The sequence below is a fragment of the Rattus norvegicus genome, chromosome 3 (genome assembly GCF_036323735.1).
Source record: "Rattus norvegicus strain BN/NHsdMcwi chromosome 3, GRCr8, whole genome shotgun sequence".
NCBI classification, from domain to species: Eukaryota; Metazoa; Chordata; class Mammalia; order Rodentia; family Muridae; genus Rattus; species Rattus norvegicus.
In genome coordinates, this window is record NC_086021.1 from 69,924,346 (window position 1) to 69,947,307 (window position 22,962).

Genomic DNA, 22,962 nt, shown 5'->3' on the forward strand with positions numbered 1-22,962 from the left:
CTTTAGGACAATTACTACCAGGTTACAATTACGATCTAGTCAACAAGCATTTTTCCCTCTCGTACTTTTAGTCCTTAAACCCTCCTGAGTTCAGTCCTTATGCAAATTTTTGTTCTGTACCTCGTGTTATTTTTAAGGTACGTTCTAATTTCCCAGCTGGTTTGGCCAAATTAGAGAACGCGGTCTTCGGTCATGAAAAGGCACAAAATATTAGAATCCTTGTGATGAATACAGAACGCAGCGTAGACTTGGCGGTTTTCACGCACCTAATGAGGTGCCCAGCCCAGTTCCTGGCACATTGCATATGACCAACACAAACGAGTTTACTATGTGCAAGCATTACTGTGTTCACCCCTAATATCCACAATGTCTCTGAGCAGATTAATATCAGATAAATTATTTTATAGCATAGCGTAGTATATCTTAAAATAGAAGAAGGTTCAAGGTGGGAGGGACCCAATGGGATATTGAAGTTACCGCATTTCTGTGTCTATTAACTAACTCATGCCATACCAGAATATATCCTTCCACAGACAGATAAGCTCTATTTTCTCCTGTCGATCTTATGAATAGGCCTTAATAGAATTATATAATAGTTAATGAGCTGTGATGCTTAATGCAACTTCCCTAAGAAGTAGCTCCTAGATGAGAATCGGAAAACAAAAGAGCAAAGCTGTCAGCCAGTATGGGAAATGTTACCATTTATTACCATTCCCAGGCATTAATGAAATCGAACATACCAAAAAATTGCACTTACAAAAACGTCATCAGATATCTGGGCCCGCAAAATGTGAGGTCAGTCTAGAACTTGTCTGAAAACTAATTAATCAATTAAAATAAATAAATAAAAGTCAGCAAGCTGCTGTGTATAAAGCATGTCGAAGACTTTTACCCTCAGCTTCATTGCAAAATGGTTCTATGATATTTTTTCCACATTATTAGACCAAATTATCATAAACGTCAAACCAATATCATAGTGTTGGCTTCTCAAGACAGGGCCAATGTATGTCTTGTGATTCATTCACCAAAGGAAACATTGAAATCACATCTTTCAGTGTGCATGTGTGTCTACACAGGAATTATGCACGTATGTGCATACATACTACAGTCATATGATACAGTAACATGATTCGTTATTTTTCAAATGAATTCATTTTGCAGGCCAGAGATCTAACATGCACAAAGTCAGGGCCATGGTTTGTCAGCTAGGGAGCCATTTTAATGTGTGTTTGTAATTTATGAGACCATGAGGACAAAAGTCACAAGAAATGTCTACTTCCCCAAGCTAAGAGTATTCCAACTTCTGTTGCTTTTTATTGCTGGGAGTTCTAATTTTTTTAGCCTTATTCCAATTGTAGGCTAACAGAGTTGTCCTCGTCAGGAGATATGGAATAACGATACAAACGACAGGGCCTAAGAGCTTTGCCGTGTGCAAATGATGTGTGCTTTAACATAAATAAGCTGGCAGTGCTCTGAATAAAATACACTTACATGGCATTTGGTAATCTGCTATAATCTGTTTGCTTAGAAATCTTACCCCTTATCATTTCTAATCCACTGATAATTACTTTTAAAAATCAGCACAATAAAAATTATACCAGTACTTACGTGCTTATAATTGAATGTTTACTGTGTGATAGGAATTTGGAGAAGTGATATAGATACCATTGATCTATGTTTATAAAAATATAAATAGTAGTTAACTTTAATTTTAATTATTTGGTACTTTTACATATTTTATAATATTATTTTGAAAATTAAAAAAAAAACTTAAGACACACTTTCACCTGTAAGGAAATAATTGCATCTCGCGATGTAGTTCGTTTGAATTAGCGTGATTAAAATTATTTCCAACAGTAAAAGGGAGTTTGAAATATATTCTTTAAATTTGTGTACTTTTAATCATTCTTTTTTAAAACTTCTCATACAGCTGAGAAACTGACTGTGGATCCTGTCTACAATGTAGGGTCAATGCTGTATTGAATTTCCAGACCATTTTCAGACTTCCTTCTGGCAATGGAAGCATTTTGACCACTGACACTCCCTATGGGTATATCTGACTATCCTGGTACAATACACCATTCCCCATTATTGAATCGACAACCAACTGCTGTAGGTTATTCATTGATTGAGTGTTTAAGTATATTCTTTAGGAGCAAATAGAGAGCTAATCTGTAAGCAATCACGTAAAATAAAAAAAAAAATTCAGCAGAATTCCGACTTCAAAGATGCTTTGAGCTACAGCACTTAATTACGTCCCCTCTTTGATTAGACTGTGTCACAGTCAATAAACATATGCAGAACCCTCTGTCTTTATATCACGGGAGGTTCCTCTCAGCCTTTCATTGTGTCTTCCAGAGAAACCATGAACGCACCTGCCAAATGTGCTGTGCAAGTTAAGACAGCAACAGCTTCTTTCTCGAATAGCATTTGGTGGCCTGTTTGCAGCGTGTGCTTGTAATTTCTCTAATATGCATAACACTGAATAACAGGTGAATTGTTTCCCCCTCTGAAGACATGCATGCCAGTCAGCCCAACAAGTCTCTATTTAAGCACCAGCTCGAAGACCTCTTGCCGGGTCTCCTTAACAATGCAGAATCTGGGAGGGTATGTGATAGCATGTGAGAAAGCAGACAGCCCTGTACCCCTTCTGCCAGTGCGCGTTTAGGGCAGCTTTTCGCCATGACATCAGCCCAGCTGCAGTGTGGAAGGCAGGAGTTCTGAGAGCCAGGGCAAGGCAGAATACTCCTTGAAAGCATCTGCTCTCCCTCTTGCTCAAAAACAAAGATGAATGTTCTGCCTCCTTGAAGCAAAAACGGTTTTGGAGGGGCGGGAGGATATCTCTGCCATTATCAGGATGCGTTTTTTATTTGAATTAAATGGATAAGGGCTGAGATGTCTTAACAAAATAGGCATTGAGAAATATAGAAGAATAAAGTTTTTAAGATCTATCCTTATCTTTAATGAAAAGCAATATAGAATGGTATGTGTATCACAAATACACACTCTTTAAAAAAAGAAGCAAGATGGGAGAAACATGCACATGTCACTTATTTGGGATTGTCATTGTTATTTATTTTCCTGCTTTTTTGCAAAGCATCTGATGGGTAGTAAGGTCTTATTTGTTCTTGTCTCTTGCAATGAAGTCATTATGAAATCCCTGCTCTGTCGGCATCAAAGAGAATAGAAGCCCCAAATGTTACTAACAATAAACATTTAAAAAAAACACACGATTTTCTCTATTTTTTTTCTGAAGTGAAACTGCCACACTGTTAAATGTTGGTGCTTTTTACTTAATTGTTTTCATGTTAATAGCTGCGTGGTAGGCATCAGGAGGAGGGTCTTCATCTGCCTGACGCCTTCCTAAGGCAAGTCAGTAAAGCCTAACGACCATTCCAATTAGTGAAATGCTTGTGTATTTTGAGAGATCACCGAATACAGAAGTAGATTTTGCCTAATACAACGTTGCAGTAATATTGCTGTTCAGGGGAGTAAATAACCAGGGGATAGAAACCAAATTTTAAAATACAAGAAGAAAACAATGGGGAAGAAAATGTCACGGTCAATGTCACACCACTCGCCTCTCCTGTAAACTTTTTTGAGTTCTTCCAGTGCGTTAATTAATGACCTAGGTCAGTTAATCTGTGTGATTACTCTGACGAAATTTGTATCTGTGCCTATTCACAAAGGACATTGCACTATGGGACACAAGCCTAGAAATGGAACGAAGTTGTTTATGAAATAGGAGGGAAAGCATACTGGTTGAAAATACAAAATGTGCAGCTGGTATAAAGTTGAAGACGGATGGTGTGCTCTGCTCATCTAGAGGCTTCTGATCCTGAAAAACTCTGAAAGTGAAAGTGAGGCGGAAATGTTATATGAACACTTTTATAGTCTTTTGACAACATCACAAAATATTATCTTATTCTTTTGCAAATTATGGTTTTGGTTGGTTAGATTTTGCAATGCTGTGAACAGTACTTCCCAGCTTGAAGTGAGTGAGGCTATTACTATTGTGTGCCTGTCTGTGTGTGTGTGTGTGTGTGTGTGTGTGTGTGTGTATATACAAATACAATATTTGTATTGTATGTAACTTCTTAACTATATATTTATACTTTGAAATGAATATATTAACAATCTACTCACTGAGAAGGGCACTAAAGAATTTTAATGGAATAGCTTTGATTCTGCAAGGAAATTTCTTCCTTCAATTAAAGAAAAGTCCATGTAAGCTAAAGGTTAACACATATGTAGAAATGGTCACATCAAACAAACATTTAAAATTCAAGCCACTGCCAAAACCCAACTGCCTTTATCACATTGGAGTATGTTCGTATATGTATGTGAATTAGTGTCCAAGGTAACAACTTTCCAGTATCAAGAATTCCAACATGGAGGGGTAGAGGCCTTGCCTGGCATGTGTCAATCCCTAAGTTCGGTCTCCAGGTTCACAAAAAAAAAAAGTCCACCAAGAGGTTCTAGGACACATTTTATGGAGATGAGCATCTGTTTTCACTCACATGAAGAAATAGTGTTCCACCTGCCATGCTCAGCTTCTGAACTACGTCATCAGAGCCTTCTTTCATGTAAAAGCAATGATGAGCCGCCAAGTAGGATGTGTTGGATACCAGCAGCATCCAGCACTCAGAGCTCAGAGCCCTTCTCCATGGGTACAGCCCTGCCACATAGGCAGTCAGCCCTTCCACATGGGCAGACTCCTCAGCTGCATTGACACCTTAGAGGAGAAGCTGAAAACACAGCCAGTGTCTGCTACCAGTGGATGCTCAGAAGAATCAGCACATGCACACACCCCTGGAAGGGCGTCTCACACACCACTAGAAGGATGTTCCCTTGACCACTCACAGAAAACTATCATTTTTCTCTCTGAAATTGTAAAAATGGGAGAGTTTGTGTGGGGTGCTTTCAAAATCTGAGGATGCTTAACTCTCATTCAGAGACTGAAGTTCTACATGTTGTACTTACTATTGCGACAGTAAGCAACACATTTTCTCCTCAAAGCTACTCTGCACTCCATGCCACCAGACAACCTCTGAACCAAGTTAGAGCCTATGACAGCCATCTTTCATTTGGTGTAGGAATGAACACATTGCCAAATAGTATGTGATGCGTCTCTCAACTTTAAAACAAAATGAAATAGACTCCCATGCACCGATGCATGGTTGATGTATTACATATTAACTCGTTTTGAGTCTTTCTAGTTTTATTATGCTTAGACAACTCAGATAATTTCTAATATCCAATCATTTACTTTTATCTGCTATTTATATAGGTTGGTTATATAATTATTGACAGAAGTAGGACTCCGTTCTTCAGTACTAAAGCTTAATGTACCTGATGATCTTGTTGAAGACACTTGAATCAAACGAGGCATCCTGTGACTTTCACCTGGTTTACAGGTAGTGATCGTGCAAGCTGAAAACAGCGAACAAGATTTTGAGAATTTGTTTGTGGAAAAAAAGAGAGAGAGAAAGGCTGAAAGAAAATCATTAGCCGGATAAGCTTGAAGCTTAGCAGGGAGAAGCTTGCTAGAAGGTTCCACCGGGGTTTATTTGCTATTGACATATACATGTATTTCCCTCTCAGCTGGAATGACTCCAAAAGGGCTGTCATGGTTGGTTGAGTAAATAATACACGCTTTAAAAAACAATTATAAATCTGTGTTCACCTGATGGACTTTGTATTCATTCCAGTCAATTGGGCATATAATACTCGTTTAAAAAATGAGTACATATAATGCATTAAAAACTGCTTAAACGCCCATTTAACCGGAGGGGCCAAAACAGCTCTAAAATGGAGCATGTGATTAACACTAATGGAACTTATGCATATGTAATGAAAGGAGAACCCCAAACCCTTTTAAACAGGGCTGTGACAGGAGAGTGACAGCTGGGAGATACGAAGGTTTAAGGTTCCCATTGTTTGTACAGGCACCTCTGCCCTCACAGTAACCAATAATTCCCACAGTGGTGAATCTTGGGGTCCCAGGCAATGAGTGTCCTGATATTGAAGGTAAAACAGCGCTAAAGGAAAGGCAGTAACAGCCTGATAACGTAAGGAACACTGTGCCCTAATTGGATTGCTTCCCTTCTGAGGTAGCTATCTACTTATGATAGGTCCTGTTTTACATGAAGGTCTTACTCAGGATTCCTTTTATTTTACCTGTGTGTCCAGGTCAGGGTATGGATGTATGTGTATGTTTGTGCGTGCATGTTTGTGTGTGTAGTGGAGTATATGTGTATATGTGTATATGTATGTCTATCTGTATGTGTGTGAGTGTGTGTGTGTGTGTGTGTGTGTGTGTGTGTGTGCGTGTGTGCATTGGAATATGGAAGAGGGAGGTTAACATCAAGTATCTTCTTCAGTCTTTCTCTGATTACTTTGCTCTCAGTGCACACAGAGTTAACTAGGTCCAGTTAGTCTGTCTAGCCAGCTTGCCCTGAGGATCTTCTCTATCTGCCTCCTGGTGCTGGGATCACAGAACCCTTAATTTTCCTTAACTTCCCTTCAATTCTGGGGGTCTGAACATCAGTCTGAATATTTGCACAAGGAAAACTTTATCCACCAAGTCATTCTCTCTGGTCTAAAGACTTTGTTTTTAATGATACCGAGCAAAAGAAAGGCCTGTACAGTTCTTTAAGTTATCAATAGCCACAGTTTTGGAAGATAACCTCAAATTATTTAAGACTTGGGGTGCTTTCTACTTAAATATAACAAAGGATAAAAACAACACTCAGCATAAAAACAGACATGATTTTTTTGATTATTTGTTTTTCGGTTGGAGTTTCAATAAAGTATTCCTTAATGACTTTGTATCTCGTAGAATGTAAGAACTATTTTAAAAATTTCCTGGTGACCAAAAGACTTCCCCATCAGCCTGAAGCACGGAGCTGAAATTATCAATAGAGATGCTCTGTAGTGAGATTGCTTAGCATGATAGCGATCCACTACTAAAGGCAAGCACATCTGTGAGGACATTATTGCAATCGCCCTCACTTTGTAGTTCACTTCCCAGAGAAAATATCACTGAGCTGCAATGACCAGGTGGTCCTCAGTGAGGATGGGATGAAGGAGAGAGGAGTTCTGATGGGAGCCAAAGCAGAGGATGTCAGTGCACCTTCAGATGATGTGAGAAAGAAGACTCTGGACAAGCACCGGGTCACTGAAGGCCATGGAACTCTCAAAGAACTCTCCAGAAAATATTTCTATACATTTTATGGATAATTTTCACTCTAAATAGAGGTTTCAGATAAGTAAACACTTTAAATGATCTAAAAAGGGAAACGGAGAGTACAAAGTAATCAAGCGGGTTATGGAACAGATGAAAGCTGACAGGAAACTTTGATACCTTTGAGAGCCGCTAAGAGACTAGAAAAGTGTACAGCCACGAAAGTCCCTTAAACACCTTTACAGGTAGCTCTTGTCTCTGCAAAGCTGGCATGTTCTGTGTGCTACTTTTGTATTCCCATGAGGCCAGGGCTGCCTCTCTAACTGCCAGTTGTAGCCTTAACAATAAATCCCTATAAATTGAGCATTGCAAACCCAAGGTCCCAATCTGCTGAGAGCAATAAAATATGGACTACAAGAAAAAGGGCAAGGAGATCTCCTTTCAAACTTGGTGCTGCCTTTCTTGTCCAGGGACAGTTCTTTGCCGAAATGCCATCACCTTCTGCATATCACTCTGGTCCTAGACACGTGAATTAGATAGATGGTTAGAAGGATGGCTGTGCTTGATTCTCCTTTCATTCTTGTCCCCATGTATCATCCAAGTAAAGTTCTGTGCTAGGGAAATCAGTGACATTCTCATGTAAAAGAAAACAGACTGAGGAATGTTTGGTGGGAGGAAGTATAAGCAAGAATAGGCTGCCAGAAAGTCCTGTTGCGAAGGAACTGTATCAAGCTCATCACTTCCTCTCATTAGCCTTATCTGTGATGTGTGCGGAGGCTAACTTGAAAAATTGTGTAACTTGCCCAATACACATATTGAGCATACCCCATGCTTTCCCCCCTGGAAGTTCAATGTTCATTCAGAAGTACACAGTCCTTACCTCTCTGGAACATACTGAATGCAAGATCTGAAAAAGCAACAAAAGACTGTGGGAAATGAGCTCCAGAGTGCCTGGGGTAGGATGCTAGAGAAAGCTAAAAGGCTGGAAGCAACCAAAGAGGCAGTGGGGATAATTCTTGTGCAGAAAATAACACACACATGAGACCAGAAGACAAGCAAAATTGCAAGGCTAATAGTTGCAAAAAAAAAGGAGATATTAAAAAGTTCAATAAAGGACCCCTCAAACAGGAATTTGTATATAATCTTAGGTTTGGACAAAACATTAAAGACAGTGAACAAGATCAAAATATAATTATATTTGTTATTCTGATATATCTAACTTGAATATATAGCAATTTGAAAAGGAAATAATTTAGGTTTTATTAAAAGATCAGTAAGTATAACTTTATCTATGCTAAGTACCAGTTACGGATGGCTCTGCTTCAGATGTTAACACTATTGTTACCTTTGAAGTAACAGGAAGAGGATAGTGTCTCTGCCTTTGGTACATTATGTCGGGACAATACCTAGAGAATAACTGGATATAACTAAAGGAAAGAAGGATAAGCTTCAAGAGGGCCACTCTTTTTACATTTAAAAAAAAAAGAAGAATTAGACTCATGGCAATGTCCAAACTCAAAAAAAAAAATAGAGTAAATCACAAAGGATTATTTTGCTTAACAACTTATCACTGGAAGTAACGAGGAAATGGTTTAAAACAACAATTCTGATTTAACAAGCTAAAAATGAATATTTCTAAAGGTTCACAGGTCTATCAGCTCTTCATATTTAAAAATGGTCATGCTACCAAAAGCAATCTGCAGATTCAACACTATTCCCATCAAGATTCCAACACAATTCTTCACAGACATGGAAAGAGAAATTCTCAATTTCCTATGGAAAAACAGAAACCCAGGATAGCAAAAACAATCCTTAACAAGAAAAGAACTTCTGGGGGAATCACCAGCCCTGACCTCAAGATGTACTACAGAGCAAGTGATAAAAACTATATAGTATTGTATTGGTAGAAAGATAGGCAGGTCGATCAATGAAATTGAATTGAAGATCTAGAAATAAACCTACACACTTATGGACACTTTATCTTTGACAAAGAAGCCAAAAAAAATACTCAATGGAGAAAAGAAAGCATCTTCAATAAATGGTGCTGGTTTAACTGACAGTCAGTATGTAGAAAAATAAAAATGGATCCATATGTATCACCTTACACAAAGCTCAAGTCCAAATGGATCAAGGACCTTCACATAAAACTACATACATTGAATCTAATAGAAGAGAAAGTGGGAAAAATAGCCCCGAACCCATTAGCACAGGGGGAAGTTTCTTAGAACTCCAATGGCTCAGATTCTAAGATCAAAAATTGATAAATGGGACCTCATGAAACTGAAAAGCTTCTGTAAGGCAAAGGTCATAGTCACTAGGACAAATTAGCAACCTACAGATTGGAAAAGCATCTTCACTGACTCTATATCCGATAGAGGGCTAATATCCAAGATATATAAAGAAGTCAAGAAGCTAACCTCGAAAAACCAAACAACCCAATCAAAAAATGGGGTATAGAACTAAACAGAAAATTCACAACAGAGGCATCTCGAATGACTGAGAAACACTTAAAGAAATGTTCAATGTCCTTAGTCATCAGAGAAATGCAAATCAAAATGACCCTGAGATTCCACCTTAAACCAATCAGAATGGCTAAGATCAAATGCTCAGGTGACAGAATATGTTGCCGAGGATATGGAGAAAGAAGAACACTCCTCTGTTACTGGTGGGATTACAAACAGCTACAACCACTCAGAAAAAAGTCTGGTGGTTCCTCAGAAATTGGAAATAGATTTAACTGAAGAACCAGCTATACCACTCTTGGACATATACCACAAAGAAGCCCCACCATGCCACAGGGGCACATATTCCACTATGTTCATAGTTGCCTTATCTGTGATAGCCTGAAGATGGAAACAACCCAGATGTCCCACAACAGAAGAATGGATACAGAAAATATGGTTCATTTACACAACGGAATACTATTCAGCTATTAAGAAGGAGGACATCATGAGTTTTGTGGGCAGATGGATGGAACTAGAAAATACCATCCCTAGTGAGATACTCAGACCCAAAAGGCTATGCATGATATGTACTCACTAAGAAGTGGATATTAGCTAAAAATGTACAGAATACCTAGGATACAATCTACAGAACTCAAGAAAGTTACCAAGCAGAAAATCTCAAGTAAGGATGCTTCAATCCCACTTGGAAGAAAGAAGAAAACAATCAAGGGAGGCAGCGGGAGGCATCTGGGTGGAGAGGGGACATGGGGGGAGCAGAGGGAGAACATGATCAGGTATGGGGTGGAAAAACAGGAGAGAAGCCCTGAGGGCCAGCAGAATGAATGGAAATATGCAACCTTGGGGGATGGGAGGTGGGGAGACCCTCTAGAAAGTACCAGAGACATGGGAGCTGAGAGACTCTCAGGACACCAAGGGAGGGACCTTAAATGAAATGCCCAATAGTGGGGAGAGTGAACTCATAGACTCCACTCCAGTATTAAGACAAAGCACCAAGGGGAGGGATGGGGTTGCCATCCCACGGTCAAAAACTCTGACTTGGAATTGTTCCTGTCTAAAAGAACTGCAGGGACAAAAATGGAGAAGAGACTGAGGGAAAGGCAGTCCACTGGCAGCCAAATTTGGAATCCATCTCCAGGGGAGGCTCCTGACACCGTTACTCATCGATGCTATGGTGTACTTACAGACAGGAGCCTAGCATGGCTGTCCTCTGAGAGGCCCGAGAAGTAGTTGACTGAGACAGATACAGATACTTACACCAAATCATTGGACTGAACTTGAGGACCCCTGTGGTTGAATTAGGAAAAGGCTGGAAGAAGCTGAGGAGGAGGGTGACCCTATAGGAAGACCAGAAGTCTCAACTAATCCGGACCCCTGAGATTTCTCAGACACTGAGCCACCAACTAGGTAGCACACAGGAGCTAGTCTGAGGCCCCTGACACATATACAGGAAAGGACTGTGTGGTCTGACCTCAGTGTGAGAAGATGCGCCTAACCCTTGAGAGACTTAAGGCCCCAAGGAATAGGGATACCTGGCAAGGAGGGGCATCCTCTTGGAGATGGGGGAGGAAGGCTGAGATAAGGACCAGTGGGAGGGCAGACCAGAGAGGAACAACAACTAGGTTGTAAAAAATAGTAATAAAAGTGATGATGATGATGATGATGATGATGATGATGATGATGATGATGATGATGACCAGAACACTAAAGCTAAATTGTAAATTCTGGCTTTTCTGTAAGGTAGATTTCCCCCTCCACTCATAGAATAAAAGCTTTTATTTTTGTCTAGATTCATAATCTGAACTTCCCCAGGTTGCCAATGTCTAAGAAATAGCTTCAAGACTATAGATTAATCTGTATTGGGTGTACTTGACATGAATTTTTAAGAGAAATAGTGTCCTCAAATAAATGATCCCAACACAAATTTAAGATTCAATCAGCATTAATGGTGGTATTAGCAATGATAACTTCAATTACAAGCATAATGCATTTTCCTTTCAGAGATTAATTTATGTAGAGTGGGTACTTGGAGATTGCCCTGCCAGAGTCACACTTCAAATCTGCTCATGATCAAAGGAGAAGCATTTGTGCTAGCTTGATTTCAGATAAAGGAAAATGTTCTTTAAATGTATGTAAGTCATTTTCCAGACATACAGTTTCTTCAGACACTAGACAAAAGGGGTATATGTTGAAATTAAAACAAATAAGATAAGACATTAATAAAAAGAAATCCACCACATCCACTGAACTGTATTTTATATTCTGTTCAATCTGTAGATTAAGATAGCTATAAAAATACTGTGCTCTAAAATAATAAAAAATATGCAGTTGCCTTCAGTATTATTTTGTATCATTTTACTTTCTGAAACAAAAATTTTTATAGTTTTATTATTAAAATGGTAAGGTAATTCTAGGGACACGGACAGCTATTTTTAAAATGAAGGTCATGAGAGCACTCAGAAATGAAAAGAGCAACAAAAATCTGTAGCACTGCAAAGCTCAGAAGAATTGTATTCTCTAAGAAATTCGCAGAAATCAAATTAATTTTTCCTGTGGACTTTGACAAAATGGAGTAGAAAGATATACATTCTAAAAAATCCTATCAAATATGTAGGTTGCTATCTCTATATACTCTGTAAAAATTTTTTTTTGGTTCTTTTTTTCGGAGCTGGGGATCGAACCCAGGGCCTTGCGCTACCTAGGCAAGTGCTCTACCACTGAGCTAAATCCCCAACCCCTATACTCTTTAAATTATACTGAGTTAAATAATTAAGAATTCTTTTTCAACTGTGAGTTTCTAGCATGATAGTAATGTCAGGTAACATTTGCTAATTATTTTTTATGCCATGCAAAGTGTATTTGATCCGTTAAGTCCCTTGGCATAGCTAAAATAACTAGGCCATTTTTCTATACGAATAAACAAAGCTTAGAATTCACTCTTCATCTGAATCTTCCAAGTTAGAGCATGGCAATTAGACCTTGATCCCCAAGGACATCCCTCTCAGTATGATCTTTAGCCTACCATGCTATCTATTGCTACTCTACTACTTCTGAGTCCTTTGGAAATGTGTGTAGTCTATGTAGTGGCTTCATGAGAATCTAAGGTGACCTGCCAATACCTTAACTACTGGGGGAAAAGGTATCAAGTACTGCCTTAGCTTGGTCGTTGAGGTTATGTCAAGTGTAACATGTATGCATTTAGTTTTCTGTGTGCAAAATGGCTCTGGACTAAACAGATGCAGCTTTCTACACTAGCAGCATGTCTGGTGGTGGTATCTCTTACTATATAGGCCATCACATAGTCTTTAAAACTCAAAAAAAAAGACCTTCACAAAGGTTTTTCTTAACTATTTGAATATCATAAACATTAAGTGGTTCAACAGATAATTTGATATATAGTCAAAAACCCTTAGTAGGAAGCACAAAGAAAATAAAAGTCAAAGACAGTCCCATGAAACAACCAACTTCTTGGAGAGATTTTTAAAATTCGTCATTAAAATGTTAAGTGTACAGACCAGTACAAAATAACTCATTTAATGAGAGGTTGTGGAGGAAAGCCATAAACAATGTGCAATGCCAGGAAAGAAAGGGTGACGTGTATAATATCAAGAAAGCAGCAAGAGGCAGGGGAGTGGAAGAACTTGCTACCTAAGAAAAACTGAGTTCGAATCTCCAATGCCCACAGAAAGGCCAGAAGCATAGCATGAGCGTCTGTAACCCCAGCATTCCTCCAGGGAGCTAGAGGCAGAGACGGAAGAATCCCAGGAAGTTCCTGAGCTAGTTAATCTGATATACACATCAGAAAAGAAATGAAACAAACAAACAAAGCAAGACAAAAAAACAAAGAGGTTATCAAACAAGGTAGAAGGTAAGGAAAATACCCAGCATGGTGTGCTGTCTCTCTCTCTCCCTCCCTCCACCAACACCCCCCACAGGTGCGCACACACGCATGCATGTACACATCGATGTCCAAAGAGAAAAGATAGCAAAGCATTAAATTTTATACTACAGCTGATGAGCAGGACACAAGATCTGGAAAGTTGATGGAAGGAAGCTTACAAATGAGCCTTAAGGTCATAAAATACAGATTTAAACAAAATACAATCAAACCTGCTTTGATTTGGTTCTTAACTTGCTTTCATAAGTCAAAACAAAAATCCTGATATGGTACACCTTCACTCTAAGCATATGCAGTAAGAAAACTAAAATCAACCATATATAAATATATATGTATGTAAATATACATGGTTGTGCATATATGTGTATGTATATGTATATGTTATGTGCATATGTATGTGTATATGTATGATGTATATGTGTATGTGTATGATGTATATGTATATGTATATACATACATATGGAATCACAACATTTTTCATTTACCCTGAATTACATATATGTGTATACAAATATATATGAATGCATACACAAATATAATCTAAATGAAGTTGTGCCACTTGGGATGATGTTGTCAAATGTTTCTAATATAAGTTGAAATTCCTAATGAAAAAAATGTAAACTAGAAATACATATACTTACATGCACACATCCCTATGTGAGTGCATCTTTAGATTTTTAAAGTATGCAGTACAAATGTGTTCCCTCAGTCATTTTAATGTCACATGGTAGCAAGTTGGATCTTATATTAAAATTTAATCTTCCTTGTGCAAAAGCTTTCATTGCTGTTTTGTTTTGTTTTGCAAAATGCAACTGTTCAATTTGAGGCAAAAAGAAAAAAAGTAAAAGAAAATAGAGCTTCGATGACTGTTGAAGAGTTTGCGATTAATGCAGGAAGAAATTACCTTGGTTAGCCCTGCCTGTTCTCATTAAAATCTCAAAGTTCAACTTTGCTGAAGAGTTTGTGGGAATTTGATGGAAAGCCAAACTCAGTACACTGTGTTGTACAGTTTGATTTTTAATTACTGGATTGAAGGAGATGCTAGAAACGCCTTTGAAATGATTCTGTTGTTTGTGCAGCTGAATAGTTGCAAACCAGGTAAAATATTAATGCATGTATGATTCACAGAAATGAAAACCATCCTACCTATTTAGATAATGTCAACAAAACAGATAAACACTGTGTTCTTCAGAAACAGTACAAAATATTTGTTAGTGGAAGCCCGCATAGACATGTCGTGATTTTTTTTTCCAAAGAGGAGAATGTCGTGGACAGCTAATCCACATCAGCGTTATATGGAAGGAAGTCAAAGAATATGCTATGAATACAGCTGTGTTTAATCAATTAATCATGTAGCCGCTGTTACGCAAAGCTCTACAAGGTGTGCTATGATACACACTCATAGTGCTCGAAATCGGAGACAGAGGATTCATGAAAGATGGCAAAGAAGGTTTTCCTATTTCTTCTTCAAATCAAAACACAGTAAGGCTAGCTGAAAAGCTGGTCTAGAAATGTGGTGCATTTGGTGGTGATTGACAGAAGCTAGTACCAACCTTAGTTAATATCTAATAACAGTGCTCAGACTTCCACCAGTGGGTCTAAGTATGCAACTATTAACTGAGAACCGTTATGTGGGAGGTACAATCCAAAGCACTTCACGTGGAGGCTCATTACGTGGAGCTTCATTATTCCTTCAAGAACATCACTGTAGTCTTCAACTGGAACCTCTTTCTCCAGGAAACATTGGGATTGTCAGATCATGGGTTGGACATGGTACTACTATTCCTGTATAAGAGATTCATTCCAGATGCAATGCTAAAACTCCTCAGTGCACGTCTAGCCCCAAACAAAGATTAATCCAATTGTCATTCTCACTTAATGAACAAGAGGTGTGAGGTTTGAAGGGCAAATATCCCACTCCAGCTCTCATTAGAAACAAGTGACCCAGCTGGGATCAAACACAGTTCCAAAACACCAAGTCTGTTCTATCGAACTTACTGTTTGGCACCTCTCAGTAAACTCATTGCCCCCCCCCCCTTTTATCATTTCACAATGCAGCAATCCTCAAACTTTTATTCAGAATTCTTCACTTTAGTGTTGGGGCTGACTCCTACCTTATTTATTATTGTGGGTAACTCAGATTCTCACCAGCCAGTGTCTCACAAACATCTATGATTCTAACCATGAGTATTCCAGAAAGGCTACCTGGATATGTATCCTTTATCTCCTACTTAGATTTTGCCTCACTAAGACTTTACCCCTATTCTGTTTTTACTTCTCAACAAGCAACAAGGAATTCCCTGGAGCACCCCCTGTTGGGTTTTTCTGTCTCCTCTGTAGAATGGAATTCTGACTGTCCCAAGTACCTTCCAAGAAACACAAAGACATTGCACTCCCTGTTCTTTCTCTGCAAGTGTCTGTACAGTATCAGACGTCCCACAGGGGAGCCTCTAAGAGTTGACTTTCCCACTCTATGATAATAATGGTTCCAAGGGAAGGGATGCACAGGAAGCAGTAAATTTGGAAGAGGACAAATGACTAGTCAATCAGATCACCTGGATCAATCATGGCAAACAATGAGGTGACAAATGCCACAGCCACATTGCTGAAAGTGCCTTGAACTCATTGGTCCAGGAGACAACTTCCTGAACAGAACACCAATGGTTCAGGCTCTAAGATCAACAATTGATAATGGGACCTCATGAAATTCAAAAGCTTCTGTAAGGAAAAGACACTGTCCATAAGACAAAATGGCAGCCTCTAGATTGGAAAATGAGCTTCACCAACCCTACGTCCAACAGAAGACTCATACCCAAAATTTATAAAGAACTCAAGAAAATAGACACCAACAATCAAAATAACCCAATTAAAAATGGGGTACAATGCTAAACAGAATTTTCAACAGAGGAATCTTGAATGGTCAAGAAGCACTTAAAGAAATGTTCAACATCTTTAGTCATCAGGGAAATGCAAATCAAAATGACCCTGAAATTCCATCCTAGACCTGTCAGAATAGCTAAGATCAAAAATTCAAGGGATAGAACATATTGGCTAAGACATGGAGCAAGAGGAATAGTCCACCATTGCTTGTTGGAGTGCAAACTTGTAAGCCACTTTGGAAATCAATTTGCCAGTTTCTCAGAAAACTGAGAATAGTTCTACCTCAAGACTCAGATACACTGATCCTGGGCGTATACCCAAAATATGATCCACTGTACAACAAGGACACTGCTTCACTATGTTCATAGCAGCCATATTAATAATAGCCAGAAGATATAAACAACCCCAAAGTTCCTCAATCAAAGAATAGATACAAAAAATGTGGTTCAATTACACAATAATAATATTCAGCTATTAAAAACAAAAACATCATAAAATTTGAAGGCAAATGGATGGAACTAGAAGATATCCTGAGTGAGGTAACCCAGAACCTACAGGACATGCATCATATGAACTCACCAATAAGTGAATATTAGCCAAAATGTACAGGATAACCATGTTATACTCCACAGACCCAAAGAAGTTAAAAAAAAAAAAAAGGAAGGTCAAAGCAAGGATGCTTGAATCTCACTTACAAGGGGAAATAAAATAGTCATAGGAGACAGATGAAGGGAGGAAACTGGATGGGAAAGTATATAGGGAGGGGAATGGAGGGAGATGTGCAGGAGCAGGTGTGAGGAGAGTTAGGAGAGAGGACCAGAGGGCCAAAAGAATGAATGGAAATCAGTACCTAGAGGGGGTAGAGGGAGGGGTTGGGGATTAAGCTCAGTGGTAGAGTGTTTGCCTAGCAAGCACAAGGCTCTGGGTTCAGTCCTCACTCCGGGAGGGGAGAAAAGTACATATAGAGGGGGTAGAGGGGTTAGAGAACATCTCTAGGATGTCATAGAGACCTGGGATAGGAGGCTATCAGGAGTCTATGGGGATAACCAACCTTAGCTGAAACTCCTGGCAATGGGGATATCAAATCTGAAATGGCTACACTCTGCAGCCAGGCAGGACCCAGAGTGGAGGGATAAGGATGGACACCAACCCCCCCCCCAACAAAACTTTTAACCCAAAATTTGTCCTATTTACAAGAAATGCAGATACCCACAGTCAAACATTTAATGGAACTCTGAAGTCTTAAGTCTTAAAGATAAAGACATTGGAATGGGAAAGAACATTCAAGACAGAACAAATACATTGTCTAAGTGAAACCAAACCCACATTGCCCAAGTGAAATCCAGATTATTATGTGGATTCCGTTCCCAGCATTTGCAGGTTTCTGCCTCTTGACATCTGTACCAGTTCCTTCCGTCCTGGTTGAAGCACGACACTGACACACAGTCCCAATTGTACACAGCCATACGCAAAGCAGACAGGGGACCATAACTGAGCTCTTGAAACTTACTTCAGGATCCAAACTAACAAATAGCTTCTGTAAGCCACCCTTTACAAGTCTTTAGATTGCCACAGATCAGAATTACCCACTGGGGAATGCAAACCAATCTAGTTTCTCCTCTATGATCAAGGGTGAAATGGGAATCCTGTGACATCCAGAACCTTCAATCGTCCTGTGAAGAAGGGAAAATGAACACTGGGTTTGCCACACCATGACGTCATCCCTAGCTACCTCTACTCCCACCTTCACATGCCCCTCTTTGCAGGTTGCTCATAATGCCCGCTTTAATTCCTCAAGGGAGGCAGAGGAATGATCATTGAAAAGACCAGCATGGTTCAGAAATTCAGACATACTTCCCGTAAGACAGGCTCTCAAGAAAAAAAATGATTAGATCGTATCTAGGATTGCACGAGAAGCAGCTGAGTACCCTGAATCCCAAAGGTGAGCAAGTGATGGGGGTACTGAGTAACGTACCACAAGCTTCCAGGTAGTTTCTCCATCATCTGCCAACCAATCAAATGTTTTAGGAATAAATTATAGTACTTCTCCAAGAGCTGCTTCTAAGGGATCCTTGGCTTAAAATTGCCAGTTGTAATTTTCTGCTAGCCCCACCCATCATCTAACCTAAATACACCACACACACACAGAGAGAGAGAGAGAGGGTAGGGAGGGAAAGACAGGGAAGGGGAGAGACAGGGGGAGGGAGAGGGAGAGGAAAAGGGAGAGGAAGAGACAGGGAAACGAGGAGACAGGGACACAGAGAGAGGGGGATTATGCATTCAAACACATACACACAAACAGGGCAGAAGGGAAAGAGCCATGCGTGTGCACACACACAAACACGCACAGGTACACACCATTTATCCATTTAGTCAGCATGTCTCAGTGTTTAGATAAAAGGAAAGCAAACTGGATAAACCAGACTACCAGCTTGTGCAGTTGCAGCATTCTGGAAGTTTCTCTTCCAACACACAAGTCTGCCACGTTGCCATAGTCATCTAGAGCTCACTTATCTTTTCACTTGTCACTTGAAAGCAGGGACTGATGTGCAGGGTAGCTGTAGAGTGTGGCTAGGAGTCGTCACATCCAGGGGAACATGTCTGAGGACCCCTCTGTCTCCCCAAAAGCACTGTCCAATGGTCTTGAGTCCTTGAAGGCTTGAGCACATGTCTTCAGAGGTGTCAGGAGCATAGGTAAGCCCACTGCAGTGCTTTGCCCAGGGTGGAGTATAATATTAATTAGTCACCTTCTTGATTATTCAGTCAAAATATGCCAGACTGAAATAAATTACATTCTTAGCACATATTTCACACCCCTGGATCAAGTCTTGCAAGCGTTTTCTTTTATTATTTATAAGATCATGTGCTGTCTTCCTGTGGAAAATGAGATGGTTTGCATGAGGAAAAGGTAAAAGAAATGCAGAGAAATGAAACAATCAGATATTCCCTAATGATATTTAGAAATAGAAAACTTGCTACTGTTACATGCAGCGTGCTCCATCTTTTGAGATTTAATGGCTCTCTTGTGGTTTAATGGAGAATTACTTTCAGTAATTGATTATTAAAATTTAAAATTGCTAACCATCTTCATTATTAGATGAGCGAACATGTTATCCTTGTAATTAAAAAAAGCCCGAGACTCCCTTTCATCCTGTTGACAGAGCGGCCAGACTGTCTCCACACTCAGACTTGATGGTTTTAGGCTTCTTGTTTGACAAAAATAGCCAGCCAGTCATTTGATGATGAAAATGCAGAACATCCACAGAGACTGAACAGAAAATATAATGAACAAAAAAAATAAAATAATAAAAAGCCCTACAAGCTAATTAAAGTTTTCAGTCCCGACTCATTAAATGCTGTGTATCAGTTATGTGATATTTCAATGTGCCACACTCAGGTAACACGGGGGCACTGATACATTCTCTTCAGCCTCCCTCCATGTGCCCTCAGAAGGCAGTCCAGCAGTCCCTCCTCCATGAACAGTAGCATGTGACCTTTGACATTTCACCTCAGATGTTTACTATTACAAATTGGTGGCTTCCAGAAGCAAGCTCTACAAAGAGGACACAGGAAAACGCCCGTTGTCATGTTTCGTTGTATTGAATGTGCAGAGTATCTTACATACAGAGATTCCAACGCTCAAACCTTCCACTGAGGAAAAGGGGGTAGCCCCAGACCTCATGAAGTCCACATCCAGCGGAACTGACAACCAGCTTTTCCTGCTCTGAGAGTAGGGATCTGCCTGCACTGGCGCCTGCATTTCCTTGCAAGTTCTTGTCATGTTAGAATATCCGTTCTGTGCTGGTAGCGCTCAGTGACTTCCAAACAGAGATTTTATGACTGTCAATGGAAAAGCCTATCCAAAAAGACACTGTCGTCCCTCAGCAGTTAGACAGATGTCAGCCTGTAGGAAAGAAAAATCAGCAGACTTAAGATGTAGAAATTCTGACTGAAGCAAGAATTTCTGTTCGTGCAGATTAATGCTGGAAATCAAGGAAAGACATACAGCCTCAGCCATTTAGCTCAGGAAACCGTTGCTTTGAGTACTGATATCAATGAATTACCAGTGCTTTTTCTGAGCCAGTGTCACAGGCTGTCCTCTCTGACTCAATCTGGCCAGGGTTGATTATTACCAAACAAATAAATATGCTACCCTCGGCCCTCATTCTGAGGCTGCAGAATGGGTGGGTAGTGTGTTGATCCAGCTGTGGAACTGTGCTTGTGTTTGTCCTTGTGTTTATCTTCCAGATTAGATTATGGACCCCACAAGACCGAGAGCAATTGCTTTGATTTCTTTTGCTACGTTTGATTAGCTATAACCTCCCCCTAACATCGAGCTCCCCAACATAAGGCAGTGCCATCACCTTATCTTATTTGTTTAAAGGATTAAGAAAGACGTTTGACAAGAATGGGGGCTCCTCTAATTAAATATAATCTTAAACTTAGATTCCATATAAATATATTTTTTGAATTGAGGACCTGTTCTGCGTGGTGGTAATTTTTAACACAGAGTTTCACACACACACACACACACACACACACACACACACACACACACACACACACACTCCAAAGCAAAGAAAAATAGATAATTCCTTCTCCATGCACAGGAGATAAAGAAAAGCATCACATTAAAGAGTAGCAGGGAATAATTCTCCCAGCTTTTCACAGCTGCTCTTCATAGTTCCTTCAGATCGTGTTCAACAATTTCACAAAGTCATTAACAAATGAGAAGACGCCTTCCACCTTCCACAGCCTCCCTGCTTTTGATGATGTGGCCGTTTATCTGAATGTAAAATGCCAACTTGCTTTTAAGGCTAGCACATGTTACCCCTCCGTAATCACTTTCCTATGCCCAAACATCATGGCACTCCATCTACTGTAATGAATCACACTTCAGGTGCCACTATTAAATTATATGTGTGCTAATAGCATAATCCCCATTTGATCATTTTCCTACCTTTTGCAGCACCTAGCAGAGTGCTTTTAATGTATAAGAGGTTACAGTATATATTACCTGAATGTTAAATGAACTGGAGAAAATGGCCTCACCCTGGACTTTTATCCTCTTTTCAATTTCCTTTCTTAAATTTAAGTGTGAATGAGAGGAATTAGTCAATACAAGTACACTAGTAGTAAAAGTTTTAAAAATACTTTCTTTGTCATCGAGGATTGGAAAATTCTCTCTTAGATAAATTCTTCATTTTCTCATCCTAGCCAAGGTATGGTAGTTTCAGTTTCTCAAGTCACAAGCTAGCTCTCTCTCTCTCTCTCTCTCTCTCTCTCTCTCTCTCTCTCTCTCGGGAGGGCAGGGGTGTGAATGGGTGTGGGTGCGTCCGTCTTTCTCCTTACCCAGTTCGAAACGCATCTACAGACTAGACCTTATCATGTCCATCACCTTCTTCCAAAGCATCATCTGCCATCTGCCTTGATTTAAACATCTCTAAACAGCCATCCCCATTCATCATTAGACATCTCTAATATCTAAAAACTCCGCACTGCAACACCAATGCTCAAAGCCATTCCTCTGCCCAAACCCTCCAGTGACCTTCCCACATTCAGTACAACCACCTGTGGAATCCCGCAGACTCTTCCTGCTCCTCTTCATCTTCAACACCTCTGCTGCCTTCCCATACTGTGCTGACTCCAGGAAGACTCCCCTCCCCAGCCACACGCACACTGCCCAGTTGCTGTTTTTAACAGTGCTCTACTATGCAAGAAGTGTTCAAGGCTTTGGTACCCCCTCATTCCTGGATATTGGTCCCCAATCCATTGGAGGTAGAAACTGTTCAACTGTCTCCTTATCACTACAATCTTCAGAGATATTTGATAGAAACCAGGATGTTTCCCCTACAGCTAGTTAGTTGGTTGATTTAATTCGTGAAGGCTGTTTTTAAATGGAGGAACAGATAAAGCTATAAACTATTTGCTAAAACAACACTGTGTCAGAGGAAAACCGAAGGGTTTATATAATTTGGGGACTAACTATGGGCACATAATTTCAGAATACTGTGGCTTCCTTGAGGAAAAATGAAAATGCACCATATTTTTGTAGTACACACAATGTAAGTTTATCCCTGACAAGCTTACAATTGAATGATACTCAGACTATGGTTATTTTATTTGGCTTTGTCAATTACTGGGGATTGCTGCTAATCTACTCTTCTAACTGCAGGCCTGGCTACCTCCCATGCAGTGTACCCCAGCTACTTGCTCTTTCTCCTGCCCATATGTTCCTGGTTCCTCTCCCCTCATGGTGGCTTCCTCCTCTTTTTCTTTCTTTCCCTTTCTGCCAGTCTCTCCTCCTCCAACCAGGTCAGTCCTCACCCATCACCTGTAACCCCTCTAGTAATTGGCTGCAGGCAATTGTTTTTGTTTTTGTTTTTGTTTTTTAACCAATAGTTTTAAATCAAGGAGCAAGTTTTGCATAACAAAAGCTTGAAACCTTGGGAAGTCACTGGTAGGCCTAGACCTTCAAGTACAGAATTTAGCATTGCAGTACACAGCAATAGAACAAAGTTCAATACATTTTATTT